The sequence below is a fragment of the Vombatus ursinus genome, unplaced genomic scaffold, assembly GCF_900497805.2.
Source record: "Vombatus ursinus unplaced genomic scaffold, bare-nosed wombat genome assembly UNPS02000749.1, whole genome shotgun sequence".
Classification (NCBI taxonomy): domain Eukaryota; kingdom Metazoa; phylum Chordata; class Mammalia; order Diprotodontia; family Vombatidae; genus Vombatus; species Vombatus ursinus.
The window spans coordinates 18,471,584-18,492,659 of record NW_020940527.1 but is presented as its reverse complement, the minus strand read 5'-3'; the positions used below and the strand labels follow the sequence as shown (position 1 = coordinate 18,492,659).

At 43.7% G+C, this 21,076-nt stretch overlaps 1 protein-coding gene across 3 annotated transcripts in view; it reads right to left on the bottom strand.

Annotated features, from left to right (window-relative positions):
- Positions 1-20,523, bottom strand: part of GRAMD2A (GRAM domain containing 2A) — a 79,857-nt gene extending 59,334 nt beyond the window's left edge. For all 3 annotated transcript variants that reach the window (XM_027859165.1, XM_027859138.1, XM_027859157.1), the window contains exon 1: positions 20,439-20,523. The gene's annotated coding sequence lies outside the window, so the exon portion shown is untranslated. The remainder of the gene's footprint in view (positions 1-20,438) is intronic.
- Positions 20,524-21,076: the final 553 nt, after the last annotated feature.

Sequence of the window (21,076 nt, the reverse complement as noted above, 5' to 3'; positions counted from 1 at the left end):
GACCTTCTCCAGTAAGCCTTGGCAGTTCAGAAGCAGAGGAAATGGATGGAGGGGAGGCAATACCCAAGGTTGAGAACTTTTTGGGTGGATACAGAGGAAGGTTAAGGGAGCAAAAGATTTTTCATTGCTAGCAAGATTAAAATGGAAAAAACTGACCACTGGGGTCTAGGCTGGTTAGTCATATTCAAAGCTAGAAGTGGATAGATAGGCTAGAATAGGGAGGGTCAGAATATTGGAGGTTAGGATGAGGGGGTGGATCATTGTCAGCATGAGTAAGGAAGAAGGAGAAGGACTGGAGACGGTCAGAGCTTGAGCCGTTGGAGGTAGAGTAGTTCCAAGCGATGATAGAATCCAAACTGACCACGCTTGGTGGTGACTAAAGGAGAGACTGAAGGCCATCATAGTTGAAAAATTCAAGCAACTGTGAGGTCAAGTATCCAATCCTGGACCTTTGGGAGGGAAGGGGGCTAAAATATGCTAAAAAGTAAAGACAATTTTATAAGTTCAGGGGAGTGTTCTCCTGGAGAATGACAGCATTGTCCAGGCTCAACTTGCCAGTCTAAGCTTGATTTTATCAGGGCAGCAAGGCAGGAGGCAGAAATGGATTTTGGAGCAGATATCAAAAACTGGGAAAGTAAGTCTGGAATTAGGGAGGACACACGATACAGGAGAATAGTAAATGTTGGCAAACTGATTATTTGCTTGCCCGTGGTAGCATTTTTTTTGTAGTGGTAGCATACTAGCCAGGCCCCTTACCTGCTATATCATTTTAGGTGTTGCTGTGGGTGAGAACACCTGATTATTAATAGGGTCATTACTGTGGATGTTGAAGTCTTCAAGGACGGTACAACTGATGGGGTGAAGAGAAAAACTCTATTGCTACCACTAAAGTCAGTAAGAGAGTGGCATCAAGGTCAATAGAAGGGTGACAAGCATAGAGAAGGGTGTGAAGAATGGCCTCAGTATCAAAAAACTGAGTCACTTTGAGTATCTCTCCCCTTCATCGGGCCTTGCATTCTGTAATCTACAGAAATCCTGGTGCATATAAATCCTGGGAATATTTATCAATCACCAATGCTACCACATTTATTTTTTAATACATTACAACATGAAATCATAGACAGAACTAAGTACCTAAGAAGCGTGCTATTATTATAAACATTGAATTTTTTTTATTGATTAGAATGATCCAAAGCACAGCTCCCAGAACCAGAATGCTAATGTTTTCTCTAATTTCCCTTAAAGGTAACATCAAGGTGTTTTTTTTTTGTACAGGTATGCCCTGTAACCCTTTGCCCTGCCTAATATTTCTTCTGAACCATTAGAAATTATATCAGCTGAACTATGGGGGTAGGAATGGAGTAGGGGGGTGCAGACCATTGTGTTTTGAGAGTATACAGACATTTCTACCTACATAGCATCTTTATTGTGTGAATATATTTAACAAGAAGAGGCAGTTTGAAACTAATGTTCATCATTCATGAAGCAATCATGTGTGGAGTTAGAGAGAAGAGGCAAGGAGGTCAAGGAGACACCACTATGGAAGTCTTGGACCCCCAGATGTCTTATTTTTTCATTGTGTAGCAGTGTTCTCTGCTGGTATACCAAACTCTTGAAGAAGTATATTCAGTGGAGCAGAGGTTGGTGGGGTGGTGTAGGGGGAGGAGGGGAAGGGATTTCCTTCCCCCCAAAGTATCTCCTGTGCCTGAGTTGATACACATAGTCTTAGCGTGGTTCTGGAGGAGTCTCTAATCACCTCAGGTTCAGAAGAATACCTGTGTACCTGTTAAATTGCCTAAGATTCTTTCCACCAGAAGGACGTGCCAAGAACTAGGAGAGTAGCAGTTTCAAAATTAAGTCATTAATAAAGCATAGCCATATCCGTACTGTTGGAAGTAACTGCCCTGGTAACATTGTTTCACCTACCTTAGCATCTATTCAGAGAAACAATGACTTTAGGTAAGGTAAGCCCATTAAAAAAAAAAAAAGCTGGTGTTGACAGGACAAATAAACCCACAGCTATTTCTTCCTCTGCCTTTCCCTACCTTGTCCTATGCCCTCTCTCTGGGACCAGAGTCCCCAGAGACCTTTTTATTGCTGAGTGGGAGAATCTGTGTGAAGAAAAGTAAGCAAACATCCCTAATATATGCACTGTATCCCCACTACGGGCCCAGCAGTCCCTACACCTACAGCCAGTCATTTCCTGTGGCTATCACAACCTAATATGAGGCATGAAGAGATCAACAGGTACACTATTTCTCTAGGCTGAGTATCACTGACATACAGAAGGCAGGACAAACAACATATATGCATATGTAAAAAAATAGAAAAAAGCCCATTGCTATAGGAAACTTCAGAAGCTTATTAATACAAATGCATTTGCTTTGATTACATCTACTCTTTAAGGAACATATATTTAATTCAATTAAATCAAACACTGATTAAGCATTTACTAAATGTCAATGAGGACAGTTAGGTGGCACAGTGAATACAGTACTGGGCAGAAAATCAGAAAGACCTGAATTCAAATCCAGCCTCAGTCACTTACTGTGTGACTTTGGCGAAGCCGCTTAACCCTATTTGCCTCAGTTTCCTCATCTGTAAAATGAGTTGGAAAAGGAAACGGCAAACTACTCCAGTATCTTTGCCAAGAAAACCCCAAATGGGGTCACAGACTTGGTTGAAACTGAAACGATTCAACAACAACAAAATGTCAGTGACTACGCTTGTTGCTATGGATACAAAAATATTAAAATGTCACAGCTCCTGCTCTCAGGGACATAGATAATCTAATAGGACGGATAAAACATGTGCCCGAATAAATACAATACCAGAGATAATATTACACAGACAAAACAGAAATGGAAACAAAGTACTAGAAGTAAAATCTGAGGAGGGAGAGAAAAATGTCAGCTGTCAGAGACAGAGGGAATCCAAGAGAGGGGAAGTAATGGCTAGGAGTCTGACAGTAAGGAGACAGAATATGTGAAGGGGAACAATGTCAACGTCAAATGAGTTTGGAAAGGTAGGTTGGAGGCAAATTGTGTAAGGACTTGAATGCTGGGCTAAGAGGTTTGTATTTTACCATCAGGATAATAGGCAACCAGTGAAGGGTGAGCCATCAAATGGTACGTCAAGGCCTTTGAAAGATTATTTTGTCAACTGTGTGAAGGATGTAGTGGAGAGGAAAGGAGACTCTCAGAGTACTTCAGAAAAAATCATTAGGAGGTTAGTTTTTAATAACCCAGAGTGAGAGGTAATAGGGGCCTGGAATAGGGTGGTGGCAGAGTGAGAGGAGAGGGAAGAGATGGGAGATGACAGCGTGATGGAAAAAGCAGCAAGACTTGGAAACTGTGTCAGTGTGAGAGGTGAGGGAAAGAGGAGAGCCAAAGATCACAGAATCACAAAATCTTAGATTTGGAGAGGGCCACAGGGACTATCTACTTCCAACTCATCCTTGAACAAGATTGTTCCTTATAATGCCCCAACAAGTGATCATCCAGCCTTCACTTAAAGACTTACAGTGACAGGGAACCCACAACACCTCCTGAGCCTTCTCATTCCACTGTTAGATAGCTCCAATTGTTAAGGTTATGTCCAAAGTGCTAAGCCTGGAGTCAAGAAGACTCACGTTTCTGAATTCATATCCAGCCTCAGATACTTACTAGTTATGTAACACTGTTTGCCTCAGTTTCTTCACCTGTAAAATGAGCTGGAGAAGGAAATGGTGAACTGCTCCAATATCTTTGCCAAGAAAACCCCAAAGAGGTCACAAAGAATCAGTCATAACTGAAATGACTAAACAATAACAACAAGAACCAGTCAGACCCAGTCTCTCTGAAACTTCCACTCAGGGCTCCTAATTTTGTCTTCTGGGAACACATTCTCCCTAGGACTTACTTCTCATCTTCTATTGAAATCTTTCTCTTCCTTCAAGGTCCCTCCTAAGGGCCACCCCCTCAATGAAGAAGATACAAAGTCCATCTAGAGTCAAGGGTGAGGTATAGTAAGAAAAAGTGCTGTTTCCATTGAAAAATGAACTCTAATGATGACATAAGGAGGGCTGAAGTTGCAGAGGGGATTGGGGGTCCCACAATAATTAACCTTGGAGCCCCTAAATAACAAATGATTATAAGGTAAATGAACTGAATGAAAATTGAGCTGAAGGGAGACAACCAAGGCATTGCATGCATGTGAGAGGCATAGGGGTGAGTTCTGAGAGAGCAGGAAATTTCCAGGGGCAGGTTCTAGAGGACACTGGCTAGGACAATTTTAAGGGGAATTGTTTCAACTTGAAATGAAAAAAAAATCAGGCAATAAACATTTATTAGATGCCTACTTGTGCTAAGTACTGTGCTACCTGCTGTAGATACAAAAGAGGCAAAAAAAAAAAACAGTCCCTACTCTCAGGGAGCTCCCAATCTAATGGGGGGGGAAACAAGCAAACAAATATATACAACCTATGTACAGAAAAAAATCAGAAATAAAAGAGGAAAGGCACTAGGATTAAGAAAGGTTAGGAAAGGTTTCCTGTAGAAGATGACATTTTAATTGGGACTTGAAGGAAGCCAGAGAAGTCAGTAGGCTGAGTTAAGGAGGGAGAGGATTTCAGGCATGGGGGACAGCCACTAAAAATGTCCACAGCCAAACAGGCAGCAAAACTACACTAGTGCAGGACCTCAACCTCCCCCTCTCAGAACTAGATAAATCTAACCATGAAATAAACAAGAAAAAAGTTAAGAATGTGAATAGAATTTTACAAAATGCCCGGAGCCAAGAGATGGTGTGTTTTGTTGGAGGGAGGAACAATAAGAACAGTGTCACTGGATCAAAGAGTGTGTAGTGGGGAGTGAAGTGTAAGAAGTCTGGAAAGAGGGGGAACCAGGGAATAGGCTATGAAGGGATTTGGATACCAAGCAGGATTTTGTATTTAATTCTAGGGAATAACATGGAGCCACTGGAGTTAATTAAGTGTATTTGAGTTGTGTGTGTAACATAAATGGACCTGCAAGGTACACTTGGAGCCCAAGGGAAAAAGGACTCTGTTTCTCTAGGGACCCAAAGAGTTGAAAAATAGGGTTCAGCCAGGGTAGAAACCTGGAAATAAAGATGAACTAGCAAAAGAGGGCAATGACCTCAAAGATCAAGTCTGGAAAGCACCAACAGGTTGGCAAAGGGGTGTAAATGAAGATGCCAGAAGAAACTAAAGTGATAGTGTGGTAGGTATAGTATAAAGAGGTCCCGATTTGGAGTTAGGAGAACAGAATAAGATGTATTTAGAGTTAGAAGGGACCCTGGAGGTCTAGTTCAACCCCTCATTTTGGAGATGAGACACCTGAGGAAATGAGCTGTTCAACATCATGTAGGTAGGAAGATATAAGGAAAATCCTAGTCCTAATTCTGGCTCTGCTACTAGCCTGGCAAGTCACGTACCTTCTACAGTCTCCAGGTTCCTCATTTGTAAATTGAGGGGAGTCAAATTTGATAATCATAAAAGAGTCTATGTTCTTGTGTTCCTGTGATACTTTAAACCTGAGTGAGCAGGTAGCTGAGGCTGTTGTAATTCACCTCACCTGCATATATTTTGTACCTAAATCTCATTTTCACCGTAGGAAAACAATTGCACAACTGAAGTGACAATGTGCACTGGATTGCAGGCAGAAAGCTATGGAGAGGGGAGTACAGCTAGAGATGAGAAGAGAGGAAAGTTTCAGCAATGCCAGTGTCTACAGGGCGTGACTTTGAAGAAAAAATCTGCAGCTGGGGTTAGGAATTGGTTTATGGCTTGGAAATAGAATGAGGTTAACTCACTGGGGACTTTAATTCTTGTTGTGTCCTCATCAGCACAGACTGTCAACTGGTCATCAGGACAGGTGAAACCAGTAGTCAAACATCTCCAAAAGGGGCCCTGCAGAGAAGCGCAAGTGGGCAAGTCACTTAACCTCCCTGCCTAAGTTTCCTCAGTTGTAAACTGAGAAGATTGGACTCATTTGACTCTAAGGACACTTCCAGCTCTAAATGTCTGATCTTATGATCCAAACAGATCTGGCCAGGGAAGTCTGTGAGCTGGCTCTGATCACATCTGAGGCTTTCACTGAAACTAATTTGTTTAGTCAGGGCTAACATTCTCTTAAGACCTGGTCTACATGAGGTCCTAGAGCAGGGGTGGGGAACCTTTGGCCTTGAGGTCACATAGCCTTTCAGGTCCTTGGGTGCAGCCTTTTGACTAAATCCAAGTTTTACAGAACAGATTCTTTTATTTAGGGAATTTGTTCTGTGAAGTTTGGACTCAGTCAAAGGGCCGCACTTGAGGACCGAGAGGGCCATACGTGGCTGCAGGTTCTTTACTCCTGTCCTAGAGTCTGCTCCCTCTTCTACCCCTGGGAAAAGCCTTGTGGGACATAACAGGAAAGGAAAAGGAGAAGGATGCTCCTCAGTGATTGATTGGGTACTACTGAGAGGAGGCGGACCAGCCCCATTCTGAGTGGAGGAGTAAACTCTATAAGGTTCCCACACAGATGGATGGATACACTGAGATCACAGATAGACACACCTCCCCAAACATACCCAGAGGTCTCCCATGACTAATCAGAGTAAAGATAATAAGAGTACAATATCATTATTTCAGTAAGACTATAAGGTTTTTTCCCCTGGTTTAAGTATTACAAGAATGTTCATGCCCACATCCTGGCACAGGCATGTGGAGACAGACACACCCACACACTGGCAAGAACTACCCTTCCCCCTAACCACTTCCCACCTCCAACAGTAGAGCAGCACAATGCTTCCAGTAAGAGGGAAGGTGTTGGCTAGGATGGGCACAAAAAGGGATAGGCCCAGGTGTAAAGACTGAACCCCAAAGCAAGGAGAGAAGAGACATAATTGATTGTCACATTTCCATATCATGTGCCACCTCTCTCCTCTGCCAAGCCAAAGATCGGGTCCCAAACTCTCAGGAACCAGCCTTCTCATGGCTAGACCTCAATTTCTTCAAGAGAGCCCTGTGCCAGGGAATGGAACTTCTCTGAATGTACTTCCTTGGTCTATTTAGATGTCAAATCTATTACCTGGACTTTCTTAATTTCATGCTCTCATCACTGAGCTTATTGGCTATTTAACATAGCAAACAAGTAGTAACAGGTAAAGTAAGGAGTATTTTGAGTGAAATGATAGTTGTTTTTTCCACATCTGACCTCAAATTATTTCTGAATTCAGTTTCTTTCAGTTTTTTTAATCTTGACTCCAAATGCAGCTAGTGACTGGAGCAATAAGGCCAATAGTACAAGTGGCTAATTGCATTCGTTTTGTTTTCCCAGATACATAATTTCATCTGGTAAGGAACTCACTCTACCAAAGCAGACCAGCATCTTTTCTGCTCTCATCCTCTTAGAGGGTTGCCTGGAACCACATGTATGCTGTATCGACCCAGGTATAGAAACCATGGAGGGAGGGGCAGAAGGCCCTCATAATCTCCATCCCCAGGAGGAAATAGTAGAAAGAATACTGGACTTTGAGACAAATGACCTGATTGAGTGCTGGCTCTGCCTCTTACCAATTATTACCAGTGTCATATCAGAAAACTCACAACTTCCTTGAACCTTGATTTTCCTATGTTATTGCTTTCCCTTTGGTATATGATACCCTGAGCTGTTTGGTATGATATATGCTAGCCTTGGATCTTCCTCTAGAAATATTTCTCTCCAAGGATATCTAGCCTCAGTCACCTTCTCCAAACTGTTCTTGCCAACTCCTCCTCTGATTAACTCACTCCTGTCCTCAGATTTTTGTTCTTGTTCAGAATTCTGGGCCTCCCTCCCCCTCCCCCCTCCTACCCCACCTACCCACCGTATTGGCCCCAATCTGTCTAGCTCATTATTAGTCCAATTCAGGCCCATTACAAAGCTCTCATCTACACTCCACCTACACAGTGCTGGTTTAGCTTCAGCAAAGAGGAGCACAGCCGTGAAGCTCAAAGCCCCTGGGGGAGGGGGATGCAGGAAGAGGGTTTCATCCCCAGGGCAGACAGATCTCTGGGCCAGGATGTGAAGAAAGGCTGCCTGGGGTGGGTGCTCAGACCTGTGACTGGTTCCTTTCACTGAAGCAGGTGCATACTCTCTCTCTGGAGTTCTCTCTGCATTCACATGCTTGGGCGAACATTCCATTTTCCTGCTAGTTTTCAGCCCTCTTGCCTTGGAAGCAGGAATGAAAAAGGCAAATGTTCAGCCTGAAGGGAGAAGTTTTTTGAAAGTCACACCCAGAATTACATACACTTAAAGGCTGCAAATGCCATAATTAACTCTGTCTGTTTCTCCTCCCCTTTTCTGGTGACTAAAATAGAACAAGCCTTTCTAACACAAAAAGAGGGGAGAGTTCACAGTGAATGTGCTCAGCGTTTGGGGAACAGAGATTGGGAACTCAACTGAAAGCTGCATCTTTATTTTTGTTAGTGTCTCAATTAGTAGTCAGGAGATATCAGTAAAAGCTAACAGAGCTGATGGGAGGCCGCCCAGGGTAGTTGAAAGAGCGCTCTGGCCAGAACACTTCAAGGGGCAGAACAAATCCTGTTCACCCCACTAATAAGCTACATGACCTTGAGCAAATCATTTTTAGCTTTTGGGACCTTGATTTCCCCATTTTCTAGATGGGACTGGACTAAAACAATCAATCAACAGGCATCCATTAAGTCTTTACTATGTGCCAAGCAGGCACAGTGCTAAATGCTGGGGATACAAAGAGAGGCAAAAGATAATCCCTACCTTCAAAGAGCTTATACTTTAATGGGGGAGACAACATGTACATAAACAGGTGGATTTAGGACACAGAGTAGGATGGAAGGTAGGCAATCCTGGAGAATTAGATGCTCTGGATTTTACCCTAACTCCATTTCACATTGATCACTGTTCAGCACTTCAATACCAAAGGGAAGGTATGGATGAAATATCAAATTTCAGATACCATAGACATTTTTTAAAAAGCTGACTTCAGGTCAGCTAAAAATGTCTAAAAAAGGTTTTTTAAAAAAGCATAATTTTTTTAAGGTCCATCAAGAATTTTACAAGCATTTGTTGATGGGATACTCCAAACAGCCCTGAGATAGATAATTCTATTTGCTCTATCTCCACTTTAAAGAAAAGGAAACTGAGGCTCAGAGACATTAAGTAGTCAGACCCAGGGCTGCTGGACTGTAAGTTCAATCATCTTTCCACTCTATTAACTTTCTCTCTTGCCAAGTAACCAAGGGAATATGAAAAGCCACCTGCCAGCAACAGAAAACGAAGGTAACCTTGTCTTAGTTCTTTTCTGATTGTCTCAAGACAGAAAGTATCAGACAGAGAAAGAGTAAAGAAAACTACCGTATTTATTCAGTTTTTTCCTTCCTAATCCGGCAGTCACTTCTCTTCCACCACACATATATTTACATGACGAAACTTGACAATATGAACTCTGAAGTAGAGCACATGCTGCAGTGTGCCAGCAACTTGGCTATTCTAAAGTTGAGAGGGGTTTCAAAAAAAAGTTGATGAATAGGTCACAGAAAACAAGAATACCCACTACGAGATGTCTGGCAAAGTATCATTCAGTCTCTGATTGAACACCTCTAGTGAATGGGAACCCAATATACCTGAAGCCAAAAGTAAGCATTTGCATTTGTTACCATTAAATAAAATCTTATTAGATTCAGTTTATTGTTATAGCTTGTCAAGAAATTTTTGGATCCTGACTTTGTCATATAACTCATGAGCTATCAAATCTAGTTTTAGATCAACTACAAATATGATTAGCATGTTATTTCTGCCTTTATTGTAGATAAAGAGATTAAAGTAGCACAGGACCAAGGATAAATAACTGGAGTACTCTACTCTTTTTTTTCTTTTTCTGTTTTTTTTTTTTTGCTTTTGCTTTTCGGTGAGGCAATTAGGGTTAAATGACATGCTCAGGGTCACACAGCTAGACTCAGGTCTTCCTGACTCCAAGGCCAGAGCTCTATCCACTTCGATACCTAGCTGCCCCTACTCTACTCTTTAAAAGACCTTCCAAACTGGCATTGAACTATTACTGACTACTGTCTAACTATGGACTTTCAACCAGTTCTAAATTCTCCACACTATTTTCTAACCTGTCTTGTCCATAGGAATAGCATGAGGCATTGTCAAATGCTTTATGGAAATCTAAATCAACGTTGTCCAATGTATTTCCCTCCTCTAAAAATCCAGAAATCTTGTCCAAAAAGGACATGAAGCTAGTCATCTAATCCAAATCCTCATCCTATAGACGAGGAAACTAAGACCCTAAGAGGTTGAACATCTTATTCAAGAGCCATTTAAAAAGAGAACTAAGGCTACAAATCCGATCTTCGAGTTCCCAACCCCAAAGCTTTTCCTCCAACATTAGCCAATGATGCAGTTAGCATCTGAAGGACTGCATTCAAAAATTTGGCTAAGCTGGTGAATGGGCTAGGAACAGAAACTGTGAGCAGATGGGGACCATGTGCCCAGCTCACCTGTGAAAGGAACATTGCTACCTTTGGAAAACAATAAGGCAACAGGGGTGCTGTCATGATGTGTGGATCAGGTCAGCTACTATTGTCTGTTAAACCTGGGGTGATATTTTCCTCCTAACTTAGAGATACTTGGGGATAATGGCAGATCCAGTCACCTGATGACTACACACAGTCCTGGATTTCCATCAGAGAGGTTTCTCTCTCAGAAGGTTAGGATGGGGAAAACCTGCTCATGTAGTTGCTTTACTTTCCTGGTTTTCTCACCTCCTAGGCAACCACCAGGGAGCCCTTGAAGGGCAACACCCCTTCCCTCTTGCTCTCTTTATCTGAACAAGACTGAGAATTCTTCTCCACCCCTGCTCTTGGCACAGGCCACATGTCTGATCAGTGTTATTGAGGCAAGACATGGACAGTGAGGAATGACTAGGCATTGGCATTCCTAAAACTGGTTCTAACCATATCCTTCTTCTGCTCAAGATACCTCAGTGGCTCTCTACTGTCTCTAGGACAAACTACAAACTCCTCTATCATTATAGAGCTTCATAATCTGGCTCCAGCCTGTCTTTCCACTCACTTCATCCTCATAGACAAAAAGTGATCTACTTGCTGTTCTCATTACAGAACATTCCATCTCCCACCAGCTCAGTATCCTTGCACAGGCTTTCCCCCCACACCAGGAAAGCTCTACCGCCTCATCTTCATTTTCTAGAACCTCTAGCTCCCTTCCAGGTTTAGCTCAGGGCCACCTCCTACATGAGACCTTTCTGGATTTCCACAGTTGTGCAGCCCGCCCCCAAATTACTTTGTAAATATCTCCTATTTACTTTTCTTACTGTGTGCATACTGAATCTCCCCAGCAAGGTGATGGCTCTTTGAAGGAAGGAACTGGTTTTGTTTCTCTGTTGTTTGTCTCCTTAGCACCTGGCACATAGCAGGTGTTTAATAAATGCTTGCTGAATTAAATTGAGTGGGAAAGGCAGAACAATCTCTCCAGGCTGGAGTTCAGATTCCACCTCAGACACTTACTAGCTGTGTGACCCTGTGCAAATTGTATGACCTCTGTTTTTCTCAGTTTCCTCTACTATAAAAGGGGGGAAATAACACTTACCTCACAGGGTTGCTGTGAGGATCAAATGAGATATTTGTAAAGATCCTACTAACACAGCACTTGGCACATAGTAGGTGCTGTATAAATGTTCATTCCCTCTCCCCTCCTATCACTCACCCCCAAGTAGGTCAGACATATTCCCAGACTACTAGGAAGTGTTTCCAAGGACAGTTGATCTCTAGATTCAGCATTTCAATCTTTTGGTCCACTCCAAAGGAAAAGAGCAAATTTGCCCAGACCATAAAGTCAAATGTCAGATGTCACTTGGAGGTCTTCCAAATAAGGCAATACATTGGGAAAGAGCTTTGTAGCTGTGAAGAACTATGTAAATACAAGCTATTGTTATCATTCAACCCTGGGCAGGAGGGTTAGGAGTGTGGGAAGGAAAATGGATTGGGAAAACAGAATTAAGGGGACTGTACACACATGTAACGTTTGGGGAGGGAATGCATCTGTGAGAACATACAACATAAAGTGTGCCACCTTTCCCCTCCTCGAGCCTGGCAAGTCCCATGATAGCTGATTCAGACTCCCAGGTAAACTTTGCCCATTCTGATTTCAGCTGATCTTCTTTCTTTGAATTAGCACTTCAGGGTCACTGTTTAACTCCTATAATTAAACTATAACCAGTGGACCTTTCTAACCTTTGTTTATGAACTAAGCCCTAGTCTATAACAAACTCTGGCTTCAAAGGTGGGGGTGAGGGGAAGCAATATAGCCTAATGGAAATAATACTGGTCCTAGAGTCAGGAGATGCTAGTTTCAGTCCAAGGTTTATGAACTGTGAGACTGAGGGACAGGAATTTAACATCTCCCAAGTCTCAGTTTTCTCACCTGAAAAAAATGGGTATTTTAATATATATACTACCTATCTTATAGGTTGTTCGAAGGAAAATGGAAGTGTTTTACATTTCAATATCTCTTTGGATGCATGATCTCATCAAGGTGAGCACTTCAGCCCACCCACCCATGATTCATCTTTCTTGATCCTTGTTCACAATAACCCATAAATCCTCTATGGAGGATCTGCCCCTTTAAAGGGGATGTGAATGTGAGCTTCATCCTCTCCACTTGTAGAACTAGAATCCTCTATATACTATAGGGAACCATCCCTCACTCCATATCTGGTGGGGGTGGGGGTGGTAAGATGTTACTGGAAGAATAGGCAGTCTTCACTCTGAAAAGATCCTGGCTTCAGCCACAACCTTAGACACAGTGCATCAATGGGACTGATGAATGAATGAATGCACACCTCCACAGGTAAAGGACGTAAGGGCATAGGAAGAGTGCCTTTTCCTCTGTCATCCATCCACTGCCCAGATGGGAGCAGGAAAGATCACATCCAATCTTTGTTTTTTGTTTTTTGTTTTTTTTAATTCTCAGTATCTTCATTCTCAGGGCCTTTAATCAGCAAAAGAGAACAAAATTTTCTATTTGGCAAACATGTCCCACAGATAGGTATGATAACATAACCAATACTTTGAAAATATATATTGTAGAGGAACAGGCAGGATGACGATGACAAGCAGAATCTGATCCCCTTTTTCAGTGGGGCTGGGTTAGGTTTGGTGCCACTTTTTACCCACACTGCTCTAAAAGGGAGATGTAAGACTTTCATCCTCCCAGAAACAAATTTTAAAGTCTGAAAGCAGCCAGCCCATTGGTGGGTCTGGAATTAGCATACTTACTTCATAATTTTCATTGGTTTTCTTTCTAGTACCTTCCAGGAATCATTGTTTATATTCAATCCTCTTGATAGCTCCACCCTAATGACTATGTCCACTCTTAAGTAATCCCTGGGGACTTTCATTGGTTATACTGCAGGAAATGTCCACTTTGAAATGTTCCAGCATTGCTATACATGGTTACATTAAAAAAGAAAAAAAAAAACAACCAAAAAAACCAACAACAACCCTGGGAAAGAACCTCATTGCATAGATGAAGAAATTGAGTCATTCTAGAGATGAACTTTAAGCCTTCAAGCTGAAGTCCCTTGTATTTCACTTTGGACAAATAACAGAATAAACACCCTTGAACTATAAGGAATGGTGGTATCTGTCAAGCTCCATGTATAGGACACCTACCTGAGCTCTGGTGGCAGTGCTCCAGAAGGCTTTCTTGGGAATCCTTACTGGCATGCTTGGAAATTGCTTAGTGTCACCAGGAGCTTGGGCACCTCTGCTTTGAAGACCACATAATTCTACCTAGGAACACTTTTCCTCCCAACTCTGCAGATATGGCATGGGTGCAATCTTTATTCCCAGAATGTTTGTAGTGGCATATGGAGCCAAAAAAATAGTAATAATAATAGCTTACATTTATGTTGTGTTTTCAAATTTCCAGAACAGTTTCCTTATACCCATTCAGTCATACAAATCTTATTATTCGTGCTTGGTCCACACCTGAGGATTCTAGCCATCCTATGGGACAATAGCAGGTTTCCTTCAGCAGAATGTGAGCCAGGACTCTGCATTCCAACCGAGCTGTGGCTTATAACTGCAGAACTTCCCACAGTCTAAAGAATGCAGTAGGAAGCACATCTCCTCAAACGGCCCTTGGCCAGAGAGGCAGCCACTAGTCATGGTGCCAGGTACACACATCCTGCCTGAATCAGTAGAATCTCTGCTGGAGAACAAGTAGGGGCTTCTGCAACCAGATTGTGAGCCCCTTGGTATGGTTGCAGGAGCAAACCTTAGAGTGATATATGCGTATTAGCGATTATTATTATTATCAACAGCAGCATTTGTGTAGACAAGTCACAACATCCTTGTTTTTTCATTTTTAAAATGAACGTAATATTTTTAATACCTCTCTCACAGAGTTGTTTTGAAGCAATCCCCATATAAATTCATTATTGCCCATCCTTTGAGAACAGGCTTAAGAGGAGAGAAATGCCTATATGAGAGATTTCACTGAATTGTTCCTTCCAGAAAATCCAGTAATTCTTTCTAAGGCTATGATGAAATTCAAGAGAAAGTGGATGTGTTCAAGAAAAAAAGGATGAGGGCAGCTAGGTGGCTGGCCCTGGATTCAGGAGGACCTGAGTTCAAATCTGGTCTCAGACACATAACACTCACTAGCTGTGTGACTCTGGGCAAGTCATTTAACCCCAAGTGCCTCACCAAAAAAAAAAAAAAAAAGAAAGAAAGAAAAAAGAAAAGAAGGATGGAAAGAGCAGAAAGGGATGAGAAGCTATATGGTCATGGCCCAGGAAAAGGTCACAGATAAAGAGGCAAGGGGAATGTGTGGAGAATGGGGGAAGGAATCTCACAGAGCCAGGAAGCACTGTATTTGATTACTCTCTATACTCAGCTCCTAGTCCAAACGAAGCAAGTGAAACAGAAGAAAACAGAGAGAAGGATCAGACTTCCCTTGGTAGAAATACCTGAATCCTCATGGCTGGAGAAAGCTAGCTGCCCAGTAGTGCCTGGAAGTTATGGTCATTCTCTCCTGGATAGGGGGTCCCTATCTCTTCCTCTCTCCTCCTAGAAGAGAGGCATCCAAGGTTGCTCTGCCTTACTCTGAAGGCTCAGCTCAGGAAATAGGGAGTAGGCCCTCAGGATCCTCCACAATTATTTTTGAGGTCAATTGCTTTTCTCTTTCCTGGGAACTTCACAACTGGTAATAGCAAAGTCATAAGGATTCAGAGTCAGACCCCTTCCAGATGCCCAACTGCCAGGCTTCCCACCCACCTACCCAACCCAATCACTGCCCCAGAGAAAGAATATATGCAACAAGTTATCTCAAAAAGTAGCTAGGTGCCTGGGGAAGAGAGAGAAAGAAGGTGTTCTTCCTTCCCATCTCAAGATGTACTTGTCTGTGCCTCTGCCTACATGTGCCCCAAATAAAGAACAGCATCTCCACCGTGGCCTTGGCCTAGTACCATGAAGTTATACTCCCCTGAAGAAAGCACTTGGCCCTGGGTGAGTTCTGACACAGTGAAAGTTGAATTTGTTCTTCTTCCCAAACAATAACTTGGCCCTTACCTCCCAGCACCATTCCTCCTTTTCAGCATCCACAGGCACATCAGCCCAATTCTGAGAATGAGGCAAAACTTTTTGGAATGTCAATATCCAGGGTATGCTCCCAGGCAAGGCCATAGGAGGATATGCTGAGGGAACCTTAAGGTAATGGGCAAATTCCTACCTGTTCCTGATTCTGTTCACTTCACTATGCATCAGTTCATGTAGGTCTTTCCAAATTTTTCTGAAATCATCCTGCTTGTCAGAAAGAAAGGACTATAGCCAGCTGCCTGACAGTTAAAGTACTTAGTGACTAAGGCCCAAGTCACAAGTAACATGATCCCAAGATGGGATGACTACATCACTTCCTTTTCTAACTAATCTCAGTTGTTGAACCAACATCACACTCAATCCATGCTAACACTGTTATCCCCATATCTTTTGCAAACTGGGAGAGCCAATTGGTACAGAGGTCAGAGTCTAACATCTCAACCAACGCTATCTACCATTGCCCTATTCCCTATTCTCCACAAATTGTCACTTTAAGAAACACCTGTTCTTTAATGCCTTGCTCTGCCCTTTCCTTTGCCCCTGGGCCTTGAGAACTATAGCTTCAAGGCAACTCTAGCACGGGCTGTTTCTCATAGCTTTTGAGCTCTCTCTTCTCAAATTTTTCTTAGCCTTTTTCCTGGCCTTCCCATAACATCATTAGCATTTAGAGCTGAAACATACCATAGAGATCATTTTAATCCAACCTCCCCATTTTATAAAGGAGGCAACTAAGTCCCAGAGATGTGAAGTGATTTTCCAAGGTTACTCAAGCTTGGGATAGGAACCCATATCCTCTCACTTCAAATTCACTGCTTTCTCCATTAAGTCACACTTCCTCTCCTTTGCATTTAACAATTCTCCTTTGAATCACAGTAATTTGAATATAAACTTTCTCTATCCCTCACCCAAAATTAGATTATAAATTCCTTGAAGGAAGGGCAAATTGATATTCCTTGTGCTCGTAACAGTAGACATTATATCCCAAAGACATAAAAAAAAGAAAATGACCTATTTGTACAAAAATATTTATAGCAGTTCTTTTTGTGATGGCTAAGAATTAGAAATCAAAAGGATGCCCATCAATTGGGGAATGGCTAAACAAATTGTGGTATATGGTTGTAATGAAATATTATTGTGCTACAAGAAATGACAAGCAAGATGATTTCAGAAAAACCTGGAAAGACCTACATGAACTGATGCATAGTGAAGTGAACAGAGCCAGGAGAACATTATACACGGTAAGAGCAATATTGTTTGATGAAGAACTGTGAATGACTTAGCTATTCTCAGTGATACAAAGATCCAAGACAATCCCAAAGGACTCATGATGAAGCTTACTATCCTCCTCCAGAGAAAAAAAACTGATATTGATTGAATACAGACTGAAGCATCCTATTTTTCACTTTCTTTTTTTCCCCTTTTATTCAAGTCTACTTATACAAAATGACTAATATGGAAATATTTTACATAATTGCACATGTATAATGAATATCTGATTGCTTACTGTCCCAGGGAGGGGGAAGGGTAGGGAGGGAGGGATAGAATTTGGAACTCAAAACTTTAAGTAAAAAATGTTTTAAAAAAAAGAAACTTAAAAAAATAAAGAGCTGATAATTATACAATGGGGAAAAAAGTAGACATTGACAAATATGGAATGGAATCTGAAGATACAAGTAGCTTTTAACACAGTCCTTCGTCTTTGCCTTCTCATTTAATAAAGGCTTTTTGGATTGAACTGGTCATCTAATACAACAGTCCCAAATATAGAAACTGTTAAAGTTGCTCACTTAGAGATAGTCACTTAAAGAATGAGATTTTAGTGTTTTATCTCTCAAAGCACTGCCCACATTGATGGTTTAACTTGGTATTTAGTCTTGGACTGGAAGCCATTGTCTCTAGGTCAGGCAGGTGAGCTTGGCTGACGATATAGGGTCAAACTCTGGGTGGAGTGGGGTAGAGAAAGGACACAGAGAGGTATAAAATGGAGGAACTGTGGATTCAAGGTTCCATACTCCCTGCTCTATTTTCTTATGATTGTTGCTTTTGAGGGTGAAGCAGTCTGCTACTTGTTCATATTATAGAACTCAAGTATCCATTCAGGCTTTCTTGGGATGGCCAAATGTAAGCTTCATGTTGCATTGGTGGAACATCACCAAGTTACAGGCAAAGATAGGAGTAGGGCAGGCAAAGCCAGGGCACCCATGAATAATTATCAGTGAACTGGACCTCTAGCCATGGCACCACCTGGACATGAGGATATAAGAACAAGCTTGCGAACCTTTCTCCCCTCATTAGCAGTGCTAAACAATGCAACAGGAAAGACTCAATGTGCCAAGATTCTTTGTCCATCCAGGCTGAGTAGCCAAAGCCCAATAATGAGTTAATGCAGAGTTCAGCTGCTTAAAATAGGTGCGACTGTTCTCTCCTCCCCCCCACCCCGCAGGCTGATACACCTTGTTTTCATGCTGGAACAACTCAGATTCTCTGCAAGCTGACTGTCTGTCTACAATGACAGTGAGGCTCAGGGAGAGAGTATCCTAAGGCCACTTAGAAAATCAAGGGATGCCAAGAGAAAGGAAGAACCTCCTGACCAGAACTTAGTAGAGTATGGATGGTGGGTAAGAATGAATCACAAGAAGAGTTGGCTTGAGGGGCCTCATAGACCATATAAATTAACTCACATTTGAACGAGAATCTCTTCAATACACCCCCAATATGTGATAGAACCTGCTAAAGCCATCCACTTCACTTTGGAATAGCTCTAATCGCAAGGGGGCTTTTCTGCCTAAATCTACTTCTCTGCAAGGTGCCTATTTCTTTCCCCTAGAGCCAAGCAGAACAAATGCAATTCTTCCACATGTCAGTCTTTTAAACACTTGAACATAGCTAACATGTTCCCTTTAAGTCTTCTCTTGTCCAAGCTAACCATCTCTGATTCCTTCAGCCAGTCTTTGTATGGCAGGGTCTCCAGTTCCCTCAGCATACCCAGTCACCCTCTTTTGGATGCCTTCCAGTTTGTGCTCAGAAGTGAACAGCATAAATGTTGCCTGATCTAGAGAGCAGAACACAGTAGGACCATGATTACCTCCCTTATACTGGACACTATATATATCTCTTTATACAGCCTAAGATTACATTGGCCGTTTGGTCTGCTGTTTCACACTCTTAGTACCCCATTAGATTGTTAGCTCCTAGAAAGTAGGGACTGTCTTTTGCATTTCTTTGTATCTCCAGCACTTCTGCACAGTATCCAGCACACAGAAGGTGCTTAATAAATTCTTATTGACTGAGTAGTTCATGTTGAGCTTATGGTCCACTAAAACTCCCAGAGAAGAAGTTCCTCTCTTCAAGTCTTTGCTTACCTTCATACGGATGGGCCTTCTCCTTTCCTAATAGTGGAACCTTAAAATGGAGGGGTGTTTCCATCTATAAAGGTGTCAGGCTGCCCTCCCAACTTCATTCTTTTTGAGGGTTAGGATTGACTAGTAAGAGGCAACTTGTGTCCACAAAACTCCACTAGTCTGAGTCTCTTGGGCCAAACACACTCAGCTTCTTTTTCTACACTAGTCCAATATAACCTGCTTCTCTACATCCTCAAACAAATCAATATCTTTCCTTCCATACCTCTTAGTGGTTAGTGCCCACTCCATGGCCTTAGGCCACTTCCAATATAAAATGGTCCTTATTCCTGTGCCCAGCCACCAAGCCCACTGCCCTCAGAAATGAAATCATGAAGAAATTTCGGAGGCTAAGATTGGGAGGTTTAAGAGAAAGAGGCCAGCACCTCAAACCTACTTCAAGAGGTTTTGGAGGAGTCCCGCCACCCTGGCCTCAGCAGCCAAACATAACTGGCATTCCAGGCAGCGGGTGGGAACCTCTTGGTCCAAAGGCAAGTGTTTATATACAGTGGAAAAACAAACCACGGGCAGACCCTCTCCTCGACGCCCCCCACCTTCACCCCCCCCCCCCAAGAGGCGTGGTAGGTCAGAGAAAGCAGTTGGGAAATATGCAATCGGAACGCTAAGTGGCCTCAGAGGTCCCCGGCCAAGACTCACTTGGCTTTGGGAGACCAGAAGGGCAGAGAGCACAGGTCGGCAGCACAGAGGCTGCAGAGTGGAGTGAGCCAACGAGAGAGCGGGGTGCTCTCAGTCCACAACCTGGTACTCCGGGCCGGGCGTCCCCTCCCGGCCCGGGCTGCGGGCTCCCCGCTCCCAACCCCTCGGGCTCCAGGCTCCGATCCCAGCTCGGGGATGAGCTGCCGAGGCGTTTGAAGTCCTTCAGGCAGAGAGAAAGGACAAAAAGAGAACGAAAGGAGAGGACCGAAGGAAAGACGGCTTGAGAGAGCTCCACGGGCCCAGAGTGAGGCGGGGGTTGAGTAAGTTACGGGAAACCGCCGGCTTCGGCCCCGGCAAACCCACTTTCTTGGAGGCTGATGCAACCTCGGGGCCAGCGGGAGGAGGGGGCTCCCAGGCTGCCCTCCGACCTCCCCTCCCCTTCCTATCCTGCACTCCCCTCCCTTTCCCAAGGCGGGCAGGAGGAGCTTCCCGGCGTCCCGCGCCCCCAGACTGAGCAAGGACTGGCGGGCAGTCGGGTTGTCTGCTTGTCAGACTGTGTGGCTGTCTGTCTGCCTGCCTGCCAGCACCTCCCACCCCCTCCACTCACGCGCCTCCCTAGAGGGCTAGCTGGTGGTCTCTCTGGCCGTCTGTCTCTTAATCTTTTGGTCCACGCCGGAGGAAGCTCTGACACTCCCATATGTTTCTCAGTCCATCTGTCCTTTCGTCCGTCAGTCCGGCGGGGTCACCGGCGCCTGCGTTACCTGGGCGGGTCGGTAGCGTCCTCAGTCCGGCTAAGGGCAGTCATCACTGGCACTCTCCCCAAACAAGAACCACCGACACTGCAGGACCAGACAGCCGTGGCGGTAGCCGCTACCCAGACCCTGCGGCCCGCCCCATCAGCCCATTGGCTGCTTCTGCCGGTCCGCCCAGGTGAGAGCCACCCCCCCCAGGGGGGAGGGGAAAGCAGAATGGGGGGAGGAGGAGGAGGAGGAGAAGAGGAGGGAGAGGGGAGGAGGAAGAGGACGAAGAGGAGCAAGACGGGCAAGAGGAGGGAGGAAGGGAAAGGAAAGAAAAGGAGGATGGAGACCGAGAAAGCCAGTAGAGGGGGAAGCCGGAGAGTCGAAACTCGCCAACCACCTGAGGGCTGCCCCTTAAAGGGGCACCCACGCACGCTGCCCCCACTCCTAGTCCACCTGCTCAGGCCTCACTCCCAGTTGCTTCTGTGGCATTAGTTACCGAAGCTGATCAGGACCATTTTACACTATGGGTATCGGAGCGAAGAGCGTGCAGGTCTGCGGAACTCAGAGCTGCAGAACTCAGCAGCTATATCCATACCTGGAAGAGCATCCCCTCTACAATTACCCAATAAGTGGTCATCAAACTCCTACTTGGAATCATC